Source organism: Hypanus sabinus, chromosome 7, assembly GCF_030144855.1.
Source record: "Hypanus sabinus isolate sHypSab1 chromosome 7, sHypSab1.hap1, whole genome shotgun sequence".
Taxonomy (NCBI): Eukaryota; Metazoa; Chordata; class Chondrichthyes; order Myliobatiformes; family Dasyatidae; genus Hypanus; species Hypanus sabinus.
This window is the reverse complement of record NC_082712.1, coordinates 111,708,265-111,731,155: the sequence shown is the minus strand read 5'-3', so window position 1 is coordinate 111,731,155 and position 22,891 is coordinate 111,708,265. Positions and strand designations below refer to the sequence as shown.

At 55.3% G+C, this 22,891-nt stretch overlaps 1 protein-coding gene across 2 annotated transcripts in view; it reads right to left on the bottom strand.

Moving 5' to 3' along the window:
- cd82b (CD82 molecule b) overlaps window positions 1–14,957 on the bottom strand; it is a 97,479-nt gene extending 82,522 nt beyond the window's left edge. The window contains exon 1 of one of the 2 annotated variants that reach the window (XM_059975411.1): window positions 14,753–14,957. The gene's annotated coding sequence lies outside the window, so the exon portion shown is untranslated. The remainder of the gene's footprint in view (window positions 1–14,752) is intronic. The other variant, XM_059975408.1, reaches the window with a different exon arrangement.
- Window positions 14,958–22,891: the final 7,934 nt, after the last annotated feature.

The window sequence follows — 22,891 nt, the reverse complement described above, 5'->3', positions numbered from 1 at the left end:
GTCCCTGACTACTCAAAACGGGACAGACGACCGTCCCTCACTACACCGAACGGGACAGACGACCGTCCCTCACTACCCCGAACGGGACAGGCGACCGTCCCTCACTACCCCGAACGGGACAGGCGACCGTCCCTCACTACCCCGTACGGGACAGGCGACCGTCCCTCACTACACCGAACGGGACAGGCGACCGTCCCTCACTACACCGAACGGGTCAGGCGACCGTCCCTCACTACCCCGAACGGGACAGGTGACCGTCCCTCTCTACCCCGAATGGGACAGAGACCGTCCCTCACTACCCGGAACGGGACAGGGGACCGTCCCTCACTACACTGAACGGAACAGGGGACCGTCCCTCACTACACTGAACGAGACTGGGGACCGTCCCTCACTACACCGAACGGAACAGGGGACCGTCCCTCACTACACCGAACGGAACAGGGGACCGTCCCTCACTACACCGAACGGAACAGGGGACCGTCCCTCACTACCCCGAACGGGACGGGGACCGTCCCTCACTACCCCGAACGGGAAAGGTGAAAGTCCCTCACTACACCGAATGGGACAGAGACCGTCCCACACTACCCCGAATGGGACAGAGACCGTCCCTCACTACCCCGAACGGGACAGGCGACCGCCCCTCACTACCCCGAACGGGACAGGCCACCGCCCCTCACTACACCGAACGGGACAGGAGACCGTCCCTCACTACCCCGAACGGGACAGGGGACCGTCCCTCGCTACCCCGAACAGGAAAGGTGACAGTCCCTCACTACCCCGAACGTGACAGGGGACCGTCCCTCGCTACCCCGAACGGGAAAGGTGACAGTCCCTCACTACCCCGAACGTGACAGGGGACCGTCCCACACTACCCCGAACGGGAAAGGTGACAGTCCCTCACTACCCCGAATGGGACAGAGACCGTCCCTCACTACCCCGAATGGGACAGAGACCATCCCTCACTACCCCGAATGGGACAGGCGACCGTCCCTCACTACCCCGAACGGGACAGAGACAGTCCCTCACTACCCCGAACGGGGCAGGGGACCATCCCTCACTACCCCGAACGGGACAGATGACCGTCCCTCACTACCCCGAACGGGACAGAGACTGTCCCTCACTACCCCGAACGGGACAGGCGACCGTCCCTCACTACCCCGAATGGGACAGAGAGCGTCCCTCACTACCCCGAACGGAACAGGGGACCGTCCCTCACTACCCCGAACGGGACAGAGACCGTCCCTCACTACCCCGAACGGGACAGGTGACCGTCCCTCTCTACCCCGAATGGGACAGAGACCGTCCCTCACTACCCCGAACGGGACAGGCGACCGTCCATCACTACACCGAACAGGACAGGTGACCGTCCCTCACTACACCGAACGGGACAGGTGACAGTCCCTCACTACACCGAACAGGACAGGGGACCATCGCTCACTACACCGAACGGGCCAGGCGACCGTCCCTCATTACACCGAACGGGACAGGCGACCGTCCCTCACTACCCCGAACGGGATAGGGAACCATCCCTCACTACACCGAACGGGACAGGCGACCGTCCCTCATTACACCGAACGGGACGGGCGACCGTCCCTCACTACCCCGAACGGGATAGGCGACCGTCCCTCACTACACCGAACGGGACAGGGGACCATCGCTCACTACCCCGAACAGGACAGGCGACCGTCCCTCATTACACCAAACGGGACAGGGGACCATCGCTCACTACCCCAAACGGGACAGAGACCATCCCTCACTACACCGAACGGGACAGGCGACCGTCCCTCAGTACACCGAACGGGACAGGCGACCGTCCCTCACTACCCCAAACGGGATAGGGAACCATCCCTCACTACACCGAACGGGACAGGGAACCATCCCTCACTACACCGAACGGGACAGGCGACCGTCCCTCATTACACCGAACGGGACAGGCGACCGTCCCTCTCTACCCCGAACGGGATAGGGAACGATCGCTCACTACCCCGAACGGGACAGGCGACCGTCCCTCACTACCCCGAACGGGACAGGCGACCATCCCTCACTACACCGAACGGGACAGGGGACCATCGCTCACTACCCCGAACGGGACAGGGGACCGTCCCTCACTACACCGAACGGGACAGGCGACCGTCCCTCACTACCCCGAACGGGACAGGCGACCGTCCCTCACTACACCGAACAGGACAGGGGACCATCGCTCACTACACCGAACGGGATAGGGGACCGTCCCTCACTACACCGAACGGGACAGAGACCGTCCCTCACTGCACCAAAGGGGACAGGCGACCGTCCCTCACTACCCCGAACGGGACAGGCGACCGTCCATCACTACACCGAACAGAACAGGGGACCATCGCTCACTACACCGAACGGGACAGGTGACCGTCCATCACTACACCGAACGGGACAGGGGACCGTCCCTCACTACACTGAACGGGACAGAGACCGTCCCTCACTACACCGAACGGGACAGAGACCGTCCCACACTACACCGAACGGGACAGGCGACCGTCCCTCACTACACCGAACGGGACAGGTGACAGTCCCTCACTACACCGAACGGGACAGTCGACCGTCCCTCACTACCCCGAACGGGACAGACGACCGTCCCTCACTACCCCGAACGGGACAGACGACCGTCCCTCACTACCCCGAACGGGACAGGCGACCGTCCCTCACTACCCCGAACGGGACAGGGGACCGTCCCTCACTACCCCGAACGGGACAGGGGACCGTCCCTCACTACCCCGAACGGGACAGGGGACCGTCCCTCACTACCCCGAACGGGACAGGGGACCGTCCCTCACTACACCGAACGGGACAGACGACCGTCCCTCACTACTCAAAACGGGACAGACGACCGTCCCTCACTACACCGAACGGGACAGACGACCGTCCCTCACTACCCCGAACGGGACAGGCGACCGTCCCTCACTACCCCGAACGGGACAGGCGACCGTCCCTCACTACCCCGTACGGGACAGGCGACCGTCCCTCACTACACCGAACGGGACAGGCGACCGTCCCTCACTACACCGAACGGGTCAGGCGACCGTCCCTCACTACCCCGAACGGGACAGGTGACCGTCCCTCTCTACCCCGAATGGGACAGAGACCGTCCCTCACTACCCGGAACGGGACAGGGGACCGTCCCTCACTACACTGAACGGAACAGGGGACCGTCCCTCACTACACTGAACGAGACTGGGGACCGTCCCTCACTACACCGAACGGAACAGGGGACCGTCCCTCACTACACCGAACGGAACAGGGGACCGTCCCTCACTACACCGAACGGAACAGGGGACCGTCCCTCACTACCCCGAACGGGACGGGGACCGTCCCTCACTACCCCGAACGGGAAAGGTGAAAGTCCCTCACTACACCGAATGGGACAGAGACCGTCCCACACTACCCCGAATGGGACAGAGACCGTCCCTCACTACCCCGAACGGGACAGGCGACCGCCCCTCACTACCCCGAACGGGACAGGCGACCGCCCCTCACTACACCGAACGGGACAGGAGACCGTCCCTCACTACCCCGAACGGGACAGGGGACCGTCCCTCGCTACCCCGAACAGGAAAGGTGACAGTCCCTCACTACCCCGAACGTGACAGGGGACCGTCCCTCGCTACCCCGAACGGGAAAGGTGACAGTCCCTCACTACCCCGAACGTGACAGGGGACCGTCCCACACTACCCCGAACGGGAAAGGTGACAGTCCCTCACTACCCCGAATGGGACAGAGACCGTCCCTCACTACCCCGAATGGGACAGAGACCATCCCTCACTACCCCGAATGGGTCAGGCGACCGTCCCTCACTACCCCGAACGGGACAGAGACAGTCCCTCACTACCCCGAACGGGGCAGGGGACCATCCCTCACTACCCCGAACGGGACAGATGACCGTCCCTCACTACCCCGAACGGGACAGAGACTGTCCCTCACTACCCCGAACGGGACAGGCGACCGTCCCTCACTACCCCGAATGGGACAGAGAGCGTCCCTCACTACCCCGAACGGAACAGGGGACCGTCCCTCACTACCCCGAACGGGACAGAGACCGTCCCTCACTACCCCGAACGGGACAGGTGACCGTCCCTCTCTACCCCGAATGGGACAGAGACCGTCCCTCACTACCCCGAACGGGACAGGCGACCGTCCATCACTACACCGAACAGGACAGGTGACCGTCCCTCACTACACCGAACGGGACAGGTGACAGTCCCTCACTACACCGAACAGGACAGGGGACCATCGCTCACTACCCCGAACGGGACAGAGACCATCCCTCACTACACCGAACGGGACAGGCGACCGTCCCTCACTACACCGAACGGGACAGGGGGCCATCCCTCACTACCCCGAACGGGACAGGCGACCGTCCCTCACTACACCGAACGGGACAGGCGACCGTCCCTCACTACACCGAACGGGACAGGGGACCATCGCTCACTACCCCGAACGGGACAGAGACCATTCCTCACTACACCGAACGGGCCAGGCGACCGTCCCTCATTACACCGAACGGGACAGGCGACCGTCCCTCACTACCCCGAACGGGATAGGGAACCATCCCTCACTACACCGAACGGGACAGGCGACCGTCCCTCATTACACCGAACGGGACGGGCGACCGTCCCTCACTACCCCGAACGGGATAGGCGACCGTCCCTCACTACACCGAACGGGACAGGGGACCATCGCTCACTACCCCGAACAGGACAGGCGACCGTCCCTCATTACACCAAACGGGACAGGGGACCATCGCTCACTACCCCAAACGGGACAGAGACCATCCCTCACTACACCGAACGGGACAGGCGACCGTCCCTCAGTACACCGAACGGGACAGGCGACCGTCCCTCACTACCCCAAACGGGATAGGGAACCATCCCTCACTACACCGAACGGGACAGGGAACCATCCCTCACTACACCGAACGGGACAGGCGACCGTCCCTCATTACACCGAACGGGACAGGCGACCGTCCCTCTCTACCCCGAACGGGATAGGGAACGATCGCTCACTACCCCGAACGGGACAGGCGACCGTCCCTCACTACCCCGAACGGGACAGGCGACCATCCCTCACTACACCGAACGGGACAGGGGACCATCGCTCACTACCCCGAACGGGACAGGGGACCGTCCCTCACTACACCGAACGGGACAGGCGACCGTCCCTCATTACACCGAACGGGACAGGCGACGGTCCCTCACTACCCCGAACGGGACAGGCGACCGTCCCTCACTACCCCGAACGGGACAGGCGACCGTCCCTCACTACACCGAACAGGACAGGGGACCATCGCTCACTACCCCGAACGGGACAGGTGACCGTCCCTCACCACACCGAACGGGACAGGTGACAGTCCCTCACCACACCGAACGGGACAGACGACCGTCCCTCACCACACCGAACGGGACAGACGACCGTCCCTCACCACCCCGAACGGGACAGGCCACCGTCCCTCACTACCCCGAACGGGACAGGCGACCGTCCCTCACTACCCCGAACGGGACAGGCGACCATCCCTCACTACCCCGAACAGGACAGGCGACCGTCCCTCACTACACCGAACGGGACAGGCGACCGTCCCTCACTACCCCGAACGGGACAGGCGACCGTCCCTCATTACACCGAACGGGACAGTCGACCGTCCCTCACTACCCCGAACGGGATAGGGAACCATCGCTCACTACCCCGAACGGGACAGGCGACCGTCCCTCACTACCCCGAACGGGACAGGCGACCGTCCCTCACTACACCGAACGGGACATGGGACCGTCGCTCACTACACCGAACGGGACAGGTGACAGTCCCTGACTACACTAAACGGGACAGGGGACCATCGCTCACTACCCCGAACGGGACAGGTGACCTTCCCTCACTACCCCGAACGGGACAGGCGACCGTCCATCACTACACCGAACAGGACAGGGGACCATCGCTCACTACACCGAACGGGATAGGGGACCGTCCCTCACTACACCGAACGGGACAGAGACCGTCCCTCACTGCACCAAAGGGGACAGGCGACCGTCCCTCACTACCCCGAACGGGACAGACGACCGTCCATCACTACACCGAACGGGACAGGAGACCGTCCCTCATTACACCGAACGGGACAGGCGACCGTCCCTCTCTACCCCGAACGGGATAGGGAACCATCGCTCACTAGCCCGAACGGGACAGGCGACCGTCCCTCACTACCCCGAACGGGACAGGCGACCGTCCCTCACTACACCGAACGGGACAGGGGACCATCGCTCACTACCCCGAACGGGACAGGGGACCGTCCCTCACTACACCGAACGGGACAGGCGACCGTCCCTCATTACAGCGAACGGGACAGGCGACCGTCCCTCACTACACCGAACGGGACAGGGGACCATCGCTCACTACCCCGAACGGGACAGGCGACCGTCCCTCATTACACCAAACGGGACAGGGGACCATCGCTCACTACCCCAAACGGGACAGAGACCATCCCTCACTACACCGAACGGGACAGGGGACCGTCCCTCACTACACCGAACGGGACAGGCGACCGTCCCTCATTACACCGAACGGGACAGGCGACGGTCCCTCACTACCCCGAACGGGACAGGCGACCGTCCCTCACTACCCCGAACGGGACAGGCGACCGTCCCTCACTACACCGAATAGGACAGGGGACCATCGCTCACTACCCCGAACGGGACAGGCGACCATCCCTCACTACCCCGAACAGGACAGGCGACCGTCCCTCACTACCCCGAACGGGACAGGCGACCATCCCTCACTACCCCGAACAGGACAGGCGACCGTCCCTCACTACACCGAACGGGACAGGCGACCGTCCCTCACTACCCCGAACGGGACAGGCGACCGTCCCTCATTACACCGAACGGGACAGTCGACCGTCCCTCACTACCCCGAACGGGATAGGGAACCATCGCTCACTACCCCGAACGGGACAGGCGACCGTCCCTCACTACCCCGAACGGGACAGGCGACCGTCCCTCACTACACCGAACGGGACATGGGACCGTCGCTCACTACACCGAACGGGACAGGTGACAGTCCCTGACTACACCGAACGGGACAGGGGACCATCGCTCACTACCCCGAACGGGACAGGTGACCTTCCCTCACTACCCCGAACGGGACAGGCGACCGTCCATCACTACACCGAACAGGACAGGGGACAATCGCTAACTACACCGAACGGGATAGGGGACCGTCCCTCACTACACCGAACGGGACAGAGACCGTCCCTCACTGCACCAAAGGGGACAGGCGACCGTCCCTCACTACCCCGAACGGGACAGACGACCGTCCATCACTACACCGAACGGGACAGGGGACCGTCCCTCATTACACCGAACGGGACAGGCGACCGTCCCTCTCTACCCCGAACGGGATAGGGAACCATCGCTCACTAGCCCGAACGGGACAGGCGACCGTCCCTCACTACCCCGAACGGGACAGGCGACCGTCCCTCACTACACCGAACGGGACAGGGGACCATCGCTCACTACCCCGAACGGGACAGGGGACCGTCCCTCACTACACCGAACGGGACAGGCGACCGTCCCTCATTACACCGAACGGGACAGGCGACCGTCCCTCACTACCCCGAACGGGATAGGGAACCATCGCTCACTACCCCGAACGGGACAGGCGACCGTCCCTCACTACCCCGAACGGGACAGGCGACCGTCCCTCACTACACCGAACAGGACAGGGGACCATCGCTCACTACACCGAACGGGACAGGGGACCGTCCCTCACTACACCGAACGGGACAGAGACCATCCCTCACTACACCGAACGGGACAGGCGACCGTCCCTCACTACCCCGAACGGGACAGGTGACCGTCCCTCACCACACTGAACGGGACAGGTGACAGTCCCTCACCACACCGAACGGGACAGACGACCGTCCCTCACCACACCGAACGGGACAGACGACCGTCCCTCACCACCCCGAACGGGACAGGCGACCGTCCCTCCCTACCCCGAACGGGACAGGCGACCGTCCCTCACTACCCCGAACGGGACAGGGGACCGTCCCTCACTACACCGAACGGGACAGGGGACCATCGCTCACTACCCCGAACGGGACAGAGACCATCCCTCACTACACCGAACGGGACAGGCGACCGTCCCTCACTACACCGAACGGGACAGGGGGCCATCCCTCACTACCCCGAACGGGACAGGCGACCGTCCCTCACTACACCGAACGGGACAGGCGACCGTCCCTCATTACACCGAACGGGACAGGGGACCATCGCTCACTACCCCGAACGGGACAGAGACCATCCCTCACTACACCGAACGGGCCAGGCGACCGTCCCTCATTACACCGAACGGGACAGGCGACCGTCCCTCACTACCCCGAACGGGATAGGGAACCATCCCTCACTACACCGAACGGGACAGGCGACCGTCCCTCATTACACCGAACGGGACAGGCGACCGTCCCTCACTACCCCGAACGGGATAGGCGACCGTCCCTCACTACACCGAACGGGACAGGGGACCATCGCTCACTACCCCGAACGGGACAGAGACCATCCCTCACTACACCGAACGGGACAGGCGACCGTCCCTCATTACACCAAACGGGACAGGGGACCATCGCTCACTACCCCAAACGGGACAGAGACCATCCCTCACTACACCGAACGGGACAGGCGACCGTCCCTCAGTACACCGAACGGGACAGGCGACCGTCCCTCACTACCCCGAACGGGATAGGGAACCATCCCTCACTACACCGAACGGGACAGGGAACCATCCCTCACTACACCGAACGGGACAGGCGACCGTCCCTCATTACACCGAACGGGACAGGCGACCGTCCCTCTCTACCCCGAACGGGATAGGGAACCATCGCTCACTACCCCGAACGGGACAGGCGACCGTCCCTCACTACCCCGAACGGGACAGGCGACCGTCCCTCACTACACCGAACGGGACAGGGGACCATCGCTCACTACCCCGAACGGGACAGGGGACCGTCCCTCACTACACCGAACGGGACAGGCGACCGTCCCTCATTACACCGAACGGGACAGGCGACCGTCCCTCACTACCCCGAACGGGACAGGCGACCGTCCCTCACTACCCCGAACGGGACAGGCGACCGTCCCTCACTACACCGAACAGGACAGGGGACCATCGCTCACTACACCGAACGGGACAGGGGACCGTCCCTCACTACACCGAACGGGACAGAGACCATCCCTCACTACACCGAACGGGACAGGCAACCATCCCTCACTACCCCGAACGGGACAGGTGACCGTCCCTCACCACACCGAACGGGACAGGTGACAGTCCCTCACCACACCGAACGGGACAGACGACCGTCCCTCACCACACCGAACGGGACAGACGACCGTCCCTCACCACCCCGAACGGGACAGGCCACCGTCCCTCACTACCCCGAACGGGACAGGCGACCGTCCCTCACTACCCCGAACGGGACAGGCGACCATCCCTCACTACCCCGAACAGGACAGGCGACCGTCCCTCACTACACCGAACGGGACCGGCGACCGTCCCTCACTACCCCGAACGGGACAGGCGACCGTCCCTCATTACACCGAACGGGACAGTCGACCGTCCCTCACTACCCCGAACGGGATAGGGAACCATCGCTCACTACCCCGAACGGGACAGGCGACCGTCCCTCACTACCCCGAACGGGACAGGCGACCGTCCCTCACTACACCGAACGGGACATGGGACCGTCGCTCACTACACCGAACGGGACAGGTGACAGTCCCTGACTACACCGAACGGGACAGGGGACCATCGCTCACTACCCCGAACGGGACAGGTGACCTTCCCTCACTACCCCGAACGGGACAGGCGACCGTCCATCACTACACCGAACAGGACAGGGGACCATCGCTCACTACACCGAACTGGATAGGGGACCGTCCCTCACTACACCGAACGGGACAGAGACCGTCCCTCACTGCACCAAAGGGGACAGGCGACCGTCCCTCACTACCCCGAACGGGACAGACGACCGTCCCTCATTACACCGAACGGGACAGGCGACCGTCCCTCACTACACCGAACGGGATAGGGAACCATCGCTCACTACCCCGAACGGGACAGGCGACCGTCCCTCACTACCCCGAAAGGGACAGGCGACCGTCCCTCACTACCCCGAACGGGACAGGCAACCGTCCCTCACTACCCCGAACGGGACAGGGGACCGTCTCTCGCTACCCCGAACGGGACAGGGGACCGTCTCTCGCTACCCCAAACGGGAAAGGTGACAGTCCCTCACTACCCCGAACGGGACAGGGGACCGTCCCTCACTACCCCGAACGGGACAGGTGACCGTCCCTCTCTACACCGAACGGGACAGGGGACCGTCCCTCACTACCCCGAACGGGACAGACGACCGTCCCTCGCTACACCGAGCGGGACAGGGGACCGTCCCTCGCTACCCCGAATGGGAAAGGTGACAGTCCCTCCCTACCCCGAACGGGACAGGGGACCGTCCCTCACTACCCCGAACGGGACAGGCGACCGTCCCTCACTACACCGAACGGGACAGGCGACCGTCCCTCACTACCCCGAACTGGACAGGCGACCGTCCCTCACTACACCGAACGGGACAGACGACTGTCCCTCACTACACCGAACGGGACAGGCGACCGTCCCTCATTACACCGAACAGGACAGGTGACCGTCCCTCACTTCCCCGAACGAGACAGGGGACCGTCCCTCACTACCCCGAACGGGACAGGCGACCGTCACTCACTACACCGAACGGGACAGGGGACCTTCGCTCACTACACCGAACAGGACAGACGACCGTCCCTCACTACACCGAACGGGACAGGGAACCATCGCTCACTACCCCGAACGGGACAGGCGACCGTCCCTCACTACCCCGAACGGGACAGTTGACCGTCCCTCACTACCCCGAACGGGACAGGCGACCGTCCCTCACTACCCCGAACGGGACAGGCGACCGTCCCTCACTACACCGAACGGGACAGGGAACCGTCCCTCACTACACCGAACGGGACAGGCGACCGTCCCTCACTACCCCGAACGGGACAGGTGACCGTCCCTCACTACCCCGAACAGGACGGGTGACCGTCCCCATGATGTTCAGTGGGCTAGCCTCATTCTGAGAGAATGGCCATTTTGATCACTGTCTCCCTGCTGGGTGAGTTGCAAACCAGAGTGTGAAAATTGACTCATTGAGTCTCAGAGGCACTTAAAGAGGGAAATTAGAAATGGGATGTTGGTGGTTGGCTCAGACTCGATGGGCCAAAGGGCCTGCCTCTCTGCTCTATGAGACCCTATAGCGTTTCACAGACCGTGCAGGCTCATGACTTGTTAATCAGGCTTTCCGCTGATTGTGAGGCCCCAGTGTGACAGAGGAGTGGATCAAAGGCTTGCCCAACTGCGATGGCAGAGTTCGCACCATGAGGTGAGATTAACCAGGCCTGGTCTGTACTTGCGAAGGCCTTGGGCAATGACAAGCAATGTCACTGAACTGTAAAACTCTTGCAGGGTCAATGCTGAGGCGATTTTTCCCGTCTACTAGAGACACAGTGCGAACAGGCCCTCTCAGCCCATTGAGCGGCTCTAGGCAGCAACCCATCTATTTAACCCTGGCAGAACCACAGGACAATTTACAATGAGCAATTAACTTACTAACCAGTATGTCTTTGGAAACCAGAGACTCTGGCAGAAACACATGCTCACATGGGAAGAGTATAAAAACTTTATTCTGGAGGATGCTGGGATTGAACTCTGAACTGACTGCATGAACTGTAATACCATTGCGCTAACTGCTATGCTACTGTGGCCCAGGCTAAAGATTAAGGACAAAGATGGGAACACATTTCTTCAGCCATACAATGGTGAGTCTTTGGAACCCCCGCCATGCAGGACTGTGGAGGCTCGGTTGCTGTTTATACTGAAGATGAAGATAAATGGATTTGGTGGAATGAAGCGGTGCTGAGGTAAAAGATTGGCCATGATGTTGGAGGAGTTTCAGAGCCCCAGATTACTGAGGTGAAAGCTCGAGCTGTTGTTGTGGATACAAGCAGCCTCGTGCGTCCATCTTCATCTTTCACAGCGAGGACACCCCAAAGCAGCTCTTGGACAAATAAGTGGTCGCCCCGCCTGAACATTCTCCCTTCTCTCCCCTCCCAACGGGTAGAAGATACAAAACCCTGAAAGCACAAACCAGGATTCAGGACAGCTTCTATACTATTGAATGGTGCCCTAGTGTGACAAAATGGGCTCTTTACCTCAAACACAAAGTACACTGCAGATGCTGGGGTCAAAGCAACACGTACAACACACTGGAGGAACGCAGCATCGGACGCTGTACGGTGTTGTACGGGCTCTTTACCTCACGCCACCTCATTATCATCCTGTCTGCCTGCACTGCCCTTTCTGTCTAGCTGCCACCTCTATTCTGCCCCCTGCTTTTGCTTCCTTTTGCGTTATCTCAATGCACAGAAGTGATTAATTGACCTGCATGCATGACATGCAAAATGAAGCTTCTCACTGTACCTCAGACAAGGTGACAATGATGAACCAATTAAGCAACTTTAAATGACAGAAGAGTGAAGGATTTGACACGTTATAACAGAAGGAGTGGACAAGTGAGCATCTGCTCAGTAACCCTAGAAGAGGCATGGATAGTTCACCAAGATCTTCTCTCATTCTTCTAAACTTCAGAGAGAGCAGATGAATTCCACTTATGATTAATGAATCTGGTGAATCCTTCTCTACTGCAAGAATTTCCTTCCTTAGACAGTGCAAGTCCACAATTCTGCATGTGCAGTCTCTCAGAACCCAGTATAACCGGGCTAAGATATTTCTGCTCTCGCCCTTAAGTCCTCTCACAAGCGGAACAAACAGTCTGCCTCCTGATTCACGTGTTAGCGTTCAGTGTTTCACACACAGAGATACTCCTGCACCATTCGACACGAACACCTAACTTCTCAATACTAAACAAATACTCCTTCGTAATCTTCTCAGTCAGGAAACTCACAGCACAACTTAGCAGAGGCATGACATGGGAAAAATGAGGAAAAAGTCTTTAACCTTGCTCGGTTCTGATGAAAAGTTACTGGCCTCAAATATTCAATCAGTTTCTATCTCCACAGATGCTGCCTGGCCTCTGATTTTATCTGAGGTTCCCGGCAGTATTTTGTTTTAGTTTTCAAATAAACAGGATGATGAAGGGGACAAATGTTTTTTTGTGAGGGCTTTCCAAAAACTGACCTCTCTTCATGTTACTTCTATAAATCTTACATCAAGAATGCTGCTGCTTTTCTTGTATCACACAAAGCTGCCCCACCGGCTTCCCTTTCTGTAATCATACCAGGAGCAGCAAGGGTCATCGAACAACCTTTACCAGTAAACCAACACCAACTTCATTTTATACTCTCTCCCTCCTACAGCACCCCCCCCCCCAACATCCTGACCCCATCTGCACAACCCACAGTGGCCAATTATCTGACAACCTGCACACCTTTGAGATGGGGGGGTGAACCAGAGCACCCTGGGGAGCCCCCATATGTGGAGGAACCCACACAGTCTCAGGCTGAACTTGCAGACTCCACACAGACAGCACCTGAGATGAGGATCGGACCAGGGTCACTGGGGCTGTGAAGCAGTGTGCTGAAGATGTCAGGTTTTGCATATTCTGGACATCCTGTCAGAAAAGACACCGTCTGATCCATTTATTCCAATCTGTGCAATAAACCAAAGCCTTGATTCCATGCCCTATGGACATCCTGGTAGAATCAGTGACCCAAAACATTCCCTCCTGACACAACAACACGGATGTGACCTCTAAATACTGTCTGACCCCATCGGCCATCAGATATCCCTGAAGCAGTAATATGAAGCTCCCTTCTCCCAAAGTCCTCACTGACCCAAGGATGTACAATAACCTCATACTCACCCAGTAACCTTTTAACAACCCCAGTCTATTGTAATGCCACCGTCACTTCAACCCCACAGCAACTCTAACACTATTGTAGCCCTGACGTATCCCTGAATCTACATTTTTTATCCCCTGGACCGCCTACCCAGTGGTCTGTGGACCAAAGTTAGCCATAACCATAATGCTTTAAAACCCTAAACCCTGCAGCAACCCTGGTCATACCACAAACCTAATGTAAACTTAAACTCAATGCCTTCTGAAAGTCTAAACCTACTGTAACTGTACCGTAATCTTCAGCTTACAATGCTATGGTAACATGAATCTTACAGGAACGCATCCTTTCCCCAACAAACGCCAAACCCATTCAGTGCCCCGAACACAAAATTCCCCAGCCTGGGATCCCGCGGCGTCTCAGTAAAATACCCGTGATTCCAGTGGCATCGCACGCACGGGAATTCCACATCCAATGCCAGATATTCCAATCAGGTTCTGAAACAACGCAAATCAGTTGCATAACTCTGCAATGTTACTGACCCCTGGTCGTGGACTGGTCACAGTGGCCCCAGGACATTCCCATCACAGAGACTGAAACTAACCCGGGGATTTCCCAGTTTGATCAGTTACCTGGAATATCCCTGTTCGGGATACCCCGTCCCGATCCCTGTATGCCGGGATATCACTGATCCCAACTATCTCGGTGTCCCGGGAAATCGCAGTCTGTTTCCAATGTCTGGTCCCGGACGAACGGCGCCGTCTCCCCGCCGGAGCCGCGGGCGGTGGGGTGGCGAGTTCGCCCGCACTTACCGGATGGACAGCGGGTCGCACACCGACCGGAGGGCCCTCTCGGCAGGCAGGCAGGCAGGCAGGCAGGCAGCGCCGCGGAGCGGAACGGGACTTCCCGTTCGGGGCACGGCACCTGATGTCAACGAGAGGGGAGGGCTGACACAGCGAGAGAGAGAGAGAGGAAGTGTTCACTCACTCGGCAGGGAAACCGAGTGAGAGCGAGAGGCGGGGTGAAGGAGAGAGGGAGGGGAGAGACGAGAGGAGAGGGAGAGAGATTAAAGTTTATTCAAGATTGGATTTTATTATCACGTGTACGTCGAAACATACAGTCCAATGCGTCTTGAACTACCCCGCACTACTGCACTATTGTTCTATTGTACCCTCCCCCCTCCCCCCACACCCTACCATTCCTGGAGGGGGCAGAAACATAGATATAGCGAGGGAGGTTGTAACGGGGAGAGAGATACGGAGTAAGTGATAGGTGGGGAAAGCAGGGAGGCGAGAGGGAGACGGGATAGGGATGCGGGGAAGGAGGGGATTGCAGAGGGGAGAGGGAGAAGTGCAGGTGGGGAAGAAAGAGGAGTGAGGGCGGTTGGAAGAGGGAGAGAGAGAGACAAGGGCCAGTGGTGAAGGTAGGGAGGGAGGGGGAAGACAGACAAAAGGGAGGGAATTAGGAGGAAAGGTAGGGGGAGAGGAGAGATAAAACAAAACAACATGGATACAGCCTTTCTGCCCAAAGGGTCCATGCATACCACAGTGTCCATCCAGCTCGTCCCAGTTTCCTGCTGGACCCATTTCCCTCTAAAGCCAATGTTTCCACGTATCCAAGTGCCCCTCGAATGATAGAATTGTTCCTACCTCAGACACTTCCTCTGGCAGCCTGTTTCATACACTCACCACCCTCTGCATGAAGTTAATGCCTCTCAGGGCCCTTCTCATCTTTTCCCTCTCACCATAAATATGTGTCCCCTAGTTTGGGACTCGTGGCCCTGGGAAAAATACTGTTACCTAATCTATACCTCTCATCATTTTAAACACGTCCAAAAGTCCTTCTAGAATTCTCCTACATTGCAAGGAACAAAGACGTACCCTGGCCAACCTCTCCCTATAACTCAGGCCTCCTAGACCGGGGCAACATCCTCATAAATCTTTCCTTCACTCTTGCCAGTTTAACCACAACAGGGTGACCAATACTGCACCCAGTACTCCAAGTGTGGCCTCACCAGCGACTTGTACAATGGAACATGATGTCCGATTGATATACTATGAAGGCCGGAGTGTTAAGCATCTTTTTCACGATCCATCGTGATGCTGCTTTCTACAATCTATGTTCTTGTACTCTGGCATCCCTTAATGCTTGCCACGGTCTGCACTGAACCCAGGAACGACAGATAGAGACAGAAATAAAAGTTTATCCATAGGAATTTCAACAGAACATCGGTGGCTCAACCAGGAGGCAATACGGGGCAAATCCTTCTGGAAACACAGGAGGACCCTGTGACAAGTGGTCATCAGGAGTCTGCTTAAATAAAAACCCGTGCTAGTCCAAATAAACTTGACAAGATTAAGGGGTTAACGACACTAGATAAGGCAATTAACAAACGCAGGGCTCATGACAAATATCCTACCATTCATAGTATTTCCAAAAAGCATCACCTCAACCCTACCTCCACTGAAGAAGGGAGGACTGGAATGTGTCTGTACTGTAGGGACAGAGGGAGAGAGGGTGAGGAGAGGGGCAGAGGCAGAGGGGAGATACCACCGGTGAGTTTTTCTGCTGCCCACCCCAGAAGAACTCAGAAATGATCTCCGATGACTGGTGCTCCACCCTCGCTTGCAACCTCTCGTGCTCACCTCTACGCCTGATACCTTTGCTCCTTCACCCCCTTGCCCTCTCTGCACAGCCTACGCTTGGCCTTATAAAGACCAGAGCCCAAGCACATGATCATGCCATGCCCTCTTCAAACACTGCCCGCTGTTTCAGGGTCAGCGTGGAACCTGGCCTGAGTGAATTCAAAGTAAATCTATTATCAAAGTACATGCCCCTCACCACATACAACCCGTTTTCTTCCGGGCATTCATAGTAAATACAATCAAATCAATGAAAGACCACATGCAACAGGGCAGATTAAACAACCAAAAGACAACAAACGGCACAGAAACACAAAGGAATAAATAAATAAACAAACAAGCAAGCAATAAATATTGAGAACATGAGATGAAAAGTCCTTGGAAGTGGGTCCGTAGGTTGTGGGAACAGTTCAGTGATGGAGTGAGTGAAGTTCTCCCCTCTGGTTCAGGAAGCCGATAGTTGATGCCATTTCATTAGCTCTTCACTCAAGTCTGGACAATGAAGATGTACACATCAGGATGCTTTTCATCGATTATAGCTCAGCATTCAATACCATCATCCCCTCAAAACTAATCACTAAGCTTCAAGACCTAGGCCACAATACCTTGTGCAACTGGATCCTCGATTCCTTCACTTGCAGTCCCAAGTCAGTTCACATTGGCTCCTTCACAATCTCCATCAAAAGTGGTGCATGTGCAGTCTCTCAGAACCCAGTATAACTGTGCTAAGATATTTCTGCTCTTGCCCTTAAGTCCTCTCACAAGTGGAATAAACAGTACCAGGGCTCCACGGCTTTGTGCATAGCTTCCTGCTCTACTGGCTTTGTACTTATGACTGTGAGGATAAAGCTCTGCTCCAGTGCCACTATAGTTGGCCAAGTCAAAAGTGATGACAAATCTGGTTCCACAACAACCTCTCACTCAATATCAGCAAGACCAAGAAGCTGATTACTGACCAGGAGGAAACCAAATGTCCGTGACCCAGTTCTCATTGGGGGATCAAAGGAGGAGAGGCTCAGCAATTTTAAATTCCTCGATGTTGTCATTTCAGAGGATCTGTCCTAAGCCCTGCAGGTAAGTGCCATTTTAAAGAAAGTACAGCAGCACCTCTACTTTCTTAGAAGTTAGTGAAGATTCAGCATGATATCGAAATTTTAATAAATTTTTATAGGTGTGTAGTGGAGAGAATTGCATCACAGCCTAGTTTGGAAACACCAGTACCTTTGAACAGAAAACATGGTAGATACAGCCCAGTCCATCAGGGGTAAAGCCCTCCCTACCACTGAGCACATATACACGGAGTGTTGTCAACCTCCATCGTCAAGGACTCCCACCACACTGCTGCCATCAGGAGGGAGGTACAGGAGCCTCAGAAGTCACACCACCTGGTTCAGGAACAGTTATTACCCCTCAACCATCTCAAAATGTACAACAATCTGAGTGGAACAGCATTTATTGGTGAAGAACTGCCGATATTTTGGGGTGAAATCCTGCATTGGGAAAGGATCTAGTTGATAGAGGGAGAGGTATCTGGAGTTGCCAGAGGGCAAGATTCCTCTCCAAAGGGTATTAGTGTACCTGTCCTCCAGTAATCCGGAGCACTACACACAGATCCTGGAGGGCCTCAGCAGATCAGGCAGCTTCTGGGGAAGTGAAGCCCCAGTTGGCGCTTCGGGCGGAGATCCTTCATCAGTACTGCAGAGGGAGGGAGAAGCCAGAATAAGAAGGTAGGGAAGGGGAAGGAGGACAAGCTGGAAAGTGATAGGTAAAACCGGGTGGGTGGGGAGGGAGGATGAATAAAGAAACTGAGAGGTGATAATTTGAAAAGGCAAAGGGCTAGGGGAGATGGAATCTGATAGGAGAGGAAAGTGAATCATGGGGGAAAGGGAAGGAGAAGGGGTACTGGGGGGAAGGTGATAGTCAAGTGAGGAGAAGAGGTGAGAGGCCAGAGTAGGGAATGGAAGAAGAGGGAAAGGGGAGGGGAAAATAATTACCAGAAAGAGAAATCGATGTTCATGCCATCAGGATGGAGGCCGCCTAGACAGAATATGAGGTGTTGCTCCTCCAACCTGAGTGTGGCCTCATCGTGACAGAGGAGGAGGCCATGGATCGACATGTAATAGAGAAATGGGGGTAAGAATTAAAATGGTTGGCCACTGGGAGGTTCCACTTTTTGAAGATGGAGCAGAGTTGCTCGACACCTAGAGTAATCCGGTAGTTCTGTGGCCATGGTTATTGCGGCCGGTTGTTCTACAGATGCGCAGTGAAAATCTTTATGACTAGCTGTACCACCGCCTGGCATGGAGATCCTTTGCACAGGATGGCAAGAATCTACGGAGGGTTGGACACTCAACCAGCTCTATCACTGGCACCATCCTCCTCACAGTAAGGACACTTCTGAAAGGTGCTGCCCCAAAAGCAGGCGTTAAGGACCGTAATGATCCGCGACATGCATCATTTCATTGCCGTCATCGGGGAAGAGGCACAACAGCCTAAAAGACCCGTAGTGATGTTGTTGGCATGCACAGTACCACAGCCAAAAAACAACAAATTTCACAATGTGTCAGTGATATAAACCTGATTCCGATTCTAATGATCTGATTTGACTTTGACAACTGCTACGGTGGGATTTGAACTGGTTTTTGGATTGTTCATTCAGGATTGCTAATCTGGTAAATTAATCACTCGTCATTTAGCTGCAGTACCTGCTCTTCCTCTTGCCACATCCTCACACTCCTCTTTCTCCTCAGCTAATGGTTCCCATCGTTATGCAGCTCCTCTACACCCGGCCCACTCCCTCCCAGTTGTCCCACCACCAAGAATGCAGAACTGAGAAGACAAAAGCCATCACCAACACCGCCCCCCGCCTCTCCCTCTTCTTGCCATGGTGTGCGACATAGTCTCTCAGTTGCTCTCTCTCTCTCTCTCATTATAAGTCATAGAAGAGTCAAAGTTATAGAAAAGTACAGGACAGAAAAAGGCCTTTCAGCCCATTTAGTCGGTGCTGAACTGCCTATTCCCATCGACCTGCATTGGGACCGCAGCCCTCCATACCCTAACATCCACGTGTCTATCCAACTTCTTTTAAACGTTAAAATTGAGTTTGCATGCACTGCCTGTGCTGGAAGCTTAGTTCACACTCTCATGACCCATGAAAAAGTTCCCTCTCGTGTTCCTCTTAAACTTTTCACCTTTCATCTTTAACCCTTGACCTCCAGTTGTAGTCCCACACAACCTCAGTGGAAAAAGTCTGCTTGCATTTACCCTATCTATACTCCTCATAATTTTGTATTCCTCTATCAAACCTGCTGTCAGTCTTCTATGTCCTAACTTAACCTATTCAATCTTTCCTTACAACTCAGGTCCTGCAGTCTCAGCGACACCCTTGTAAATTTTCTCTGTACTCTTTCAACTTATTTATATCTTTCCTGGAGGCAGCTGACCAGAACTGGATACAATTAAGGTTCGATTTTGTCATTTAAAAAACAATTGGATAGGCATATGGACAGGAAAGGAGTGGAGGGTTATGGGCTGAGTGCAGGTAGGTGGGACTAGGTGAAAGCAAGCATTTGGCACGGACTAGAAGGGCTGACATGGCCTGTTTCCGTGCTGTAATTGTTTTATGGTTATAATACTCAAAATTAGGCTTCACCAATGTCTTATACAACTTCAACATAACATCCCAAGTCCCATGCTCAATACTTTGACCTATAAAGGCTTTCTTTACGACCCTAGCTACCTGTGATGCCACTTTCAATGAACTGTAATCCCCGATCCACACTCCTCGTGCCCTACCGTTCACAGTGTAAGACCTACCCTGGTTGCTCTTACCAAAGTGCAGCAGCTCACACTTGTCTGCATTAAATTCCACCTGCCATTCCTCAGGCTGTTTTTCCAGCTGACCCAGATCCCGCTGCAAGCCATGACACCCTTCCTCACTGAAGTTGATGCCACTTCTATAAACTCTGTGTCCATCTCTTAAGTAAATAACAAATGCAAAAAAAGTCATTTAAGATCGCTCCCATCTCGTTTGGCTCCACACATGGATTACCATTCTGATCTTCCAGGGGACCAATTAGTGCCTTGCTATCCTTTTGCTCTTAGCTTATCTGTAGGATCCCTTGGGATTTTCCTTCACCTTGTTTGCTAGGGAAGCATTATGACTTCTTTTACCCTTTGTGATTTCTTCCTAAAGTGTTCTCTTGCATTTCATAAACTTCATAAGCCCCAGATTTGTTCCTACCTGCCTGTACCTGCTACGCACCTCCTTTCTTTTTAACTAGGACCTCAATATCTCTAGAAGACCAAGGTTCTCACACCTGTTATTTTTGCCTTTGATTCTGACAGGCACATGCAAGCTTTGTACTCTCAAAATTTCACCTTTGAAGGCCTCCCACTTACCAAGTACACTTTTGCCAGATCCTTTCTGTTACCATCAAAACTGACCTTTCTCCAATTTACAGTCTCAACCCACAGACCAGACCTATCTTTTTGCATACGTACTTTGAAACTAATGGCATTGTGATCACTGTATGCAAAGTGTTCCCTACACAAACTTTGCCATCTGCCCTGTCTCATTCCATAATAGTGGATCCAGTATCACACTCTGTCATTGGGACTTCCATGTACTGATCAAGGAAACTTTCCTGAACTAACTCTATCCCATTTAGTTCTATTACAGTTGCGAGCCCCAGTCAATATGTAGAAAGTTAAAATCATCCCTTATAACAACCTTCAGTACCTTGCAGAAGACTGCAAGCTCTCTGCAAATTTGTTCCTCTAACTCTCTCAGACTGTTGGGTGGTGTAAAATATAGCCCCATTAATGTGGTCATACCTACACTAGAGTATAAAAACAAGGATGTTATTTTGAAACCTTATAAAGCACATGTGAAGCCTCACTTGGAGTATTGTGAGCAGTTTTATACCCCTTATCTGAGAAAGGATGTGCTGAAACTGGAGGAAGTTCAAAGGAGATTCACAAAGATAATTCCAGGATTGAATGGCTTCTCATATGGAGAGTGCTTGCTGGCTCTGGGCCTGTATTCACTGGAATTCAGGAGAATGAGGTGTGACTTCATTGAAACCTATCAAATGGTGGAAGGCCTTGATAGAGTGAATCTGGAGAGGATGTTTCCTATGGTGAGGGAGTCTAGGACTGGAGGATACAGCCTCAGAATAGAGTGGTGTTCTTTTGGAATGGAGATATGGAGGAATTTCTTTAACCAGAGGGTGGTGAATCTGTGGAATTCATTGCCACAGGTAGCCATGGAGACCAATTCTTTATGTATATTTAAGGCAGAGGTTGATAGATTCTTGATTGGTCAGGGCATGAAGGGATATGGGGAGGAAGGCAGAGATTGGGGCTGAGAGGAAAATTGGATCAGCCATGATGAAATGACAGAACAGACTCGATGGGCCAAATGGCCTAATTCTGCTCCTATATCTTATGGTCTTTCTTACTTCTCAGTTCCACCCATAACATCTTACTAGGCGAGTTCTCCAGTCTGTCCTGGCCGAGCACTGCCATGACATTTTCCCTGAAGAGTAACACTAACCCTCCTCCCTTAATCCTTCCGACTCCGTCACGTCTAAAACAACGGAACCCCAGAATATTGAGCTGCCAGTCCTGTTCCTTCTGCAACCAATGGCTACGATGCCCTAATTCCGGCTATTGTTCCATGCTCAGAGTTCATCTGCCTTTCCTGTGATACTTCTTGTGTTCGCCCCTGTAATGAACACCCCCCCACCTTGCTCACCGTTGCTGCTCCATCTTCTCTGCTCCAAAATCACTCCTTCCCGCCCTGTCACCTCTGAGTGTGAGGCGGACAAGATAGGTTGGGGTCAGACCAATGAGTGAAGATTAGTGGTCAGTGGCTGGTGCAGAACCAGAGAGTCAAGGGGCAAGGGGCTTGTTTCCGTGCCTGTGTCTCTCGATGACCATTCCATCCACATCTGCCTGACACCCATCTTCCAACCACAGCTCATCCGGAATCTGTCCCCTGCAACCTGACCTCCAGCGCCCTGACGCAAGAAACATCCCCCATCAACACAACAATCTGACACCCACCGTTCCAGTACCTACAGTTCAGAATCAGGTTTATTATCACCGGCATAGGTCATAAAATTTGTTAACTTTACAGCAGCAGTACAATGAAATACATGATTAAAAAATATAGAAAAAGCTGAGTTCTATTAAGTCTATATATGTCTATTAAATAGTTAAATTAAGTAGCACGAAGCAACAGAAATAATAAAGTAGTGAGGTGGTGCTCATGAGTTCAATGTCCGTTTAGGAATCATATGACAG